The 1,482-nt window shown below is 45.1% G+C and overlaps 1 protein-coding gene across 3 annotated transcripts in view; it reads left to right on the top strand.

The window, feature by feature from the left end:
- The window catches only part of Znf341 (zinc finger protein 341), a 41,681-nt gene that overhangs the window by 37,041 nt on the left and 3,158 nt on the right, over positions 1-1,482 (top strand). The gene's annotated exons all lie outside the window — the stretch shown is intronic.

Here is a 1,482-nt window from a genome sequence, read left to right as displayed (position 1 = left end):
CTGGGTGCCAGCCCTGCTAGGCTACCTCATGGCTACTGTAGAGTGACTGTCCTGCAAATTCCTGCCTCCTCTACTAGGTTCCCAGCTTGAGGTATAGTTAAAGTTTTGAGATTGTTAAATTTTTATGGAGGAGGGAGAGACGGTATCTCGTATATAATCAAAGCTGACCAGGGATTCTGTCTCCACCTCTCATCGCCCTTTAGCCTTACAGGACGACAGCTGTGTGCTCCTCTCCCAGTTTTATGTAAATTTAGAGATTGGGACTCAGGTCCTCACACTTGGGCAGCAAGCGTTTACCACTGAGTCATCTCCTCAGGCCCAGCTTCAGTTTTATCTTTAAAATAAGTACCGACTGGGGGTGGTGTACACACGTAATCCTGGCTACTCAGGAGGCGGAGATGGGAGGGCCAAGTGAGTTTCTCTTTCAACACAATACCAAACCAAAAGCAAATCCCACGCTAGAACCTGTAGGTCCCAGCTTATACAGTGCTCCCAGCTCCCTCCCTAGTAACTGCGATTACTGCCTAGTTTGGGTGACAGATTAGAAAAAAAAATATTTGTTTGTGTGAGCTGATGTCATATGCATGTGTACCCTCAGAGACCTTAAGAGAATGGTACCAGCAGTTGTGCACTGCCCAACATGGGTGCTGCTGGGACCTGAACTTAGGTCCTCTGGAAGAGCTGCTGCAAGCTCTCTTAACTGCCTAGTCATGTCCTCCAGACCCTCTGGTCTTATTTTTTTAACTGTTCAAAACACTTTCTTTTATGTAAGTGAGCACATGGCGTAACTCTATTATCTGTTTATTTCCTTAACAGTATGTCACAAAGACATTCCTAGGCAGTGCTTTCCTTTCCATAGCTGCTCAGTCCCATCTGTTCCCTATGAGTGAGCTTCGCTTTTATTATTACTATTACTATTATTACTATTGTACTGGGGATTGAACCTCAGGCCTCATATAGATAAGCCCTACAAATAAGCCATACTCTAACCCCAGATCCTTCAATAAGTTTTTCAGCCATTATTATTATCATTATTAGTGAGATAACATTACAGGTTATAGTGGTGCATGCCTTTAATCCCAGCACCCAGGAAGCAGAGGCAGGCAGATCTCTGAGTTAGAGGCCAGGCCTGGTCTACAGAGTTCCAGTACATCCGGGGCTACTAAGAGAAACCCTGTCTCAAGAGGGGAAAAAAGAAAACTGTGATAGGGGTTGGGTGGAGAGATGACTCAGTGGTTAAGAACTCTTGCTGTCCTTCCAGAGGACCCAGGTTCAATTCCCAGTACCCAAAGGTCAGCTCACAACTGTCTACAACTGCAGTTCCAGGGCATCTGATGCCCTCTTCAGGCCTCCTTACATCAGGCATGCACAGGCACAGGGCACACAGACTTAAATGCAGGCAAATAACGACATACACATAAAAATAAAAATAATTATATATATTTAGTTAAGAATCTATTTTAGCCTGGCAGTGGTGGCGCA

This window comes from Microtus ochrogaster, linkage group LG8 (assembly GCF_000317375.1).
Source record: "Microtus ochrogaster isolate Prairie Vole_2 linkage group LG8, MicOch1.0, whole genome shotgun sequence".
Lineage (NCBI taxonomy): Eukaryota > Metazoa > Chordata > Mammalia > Rodentia > Cricetidae > Microtus > Microtus ochrogaster.
Note: the sequence above shows the minus strand (reverse complement) of the source record. Positions and strands in the feature narration are given on the sequence as shown.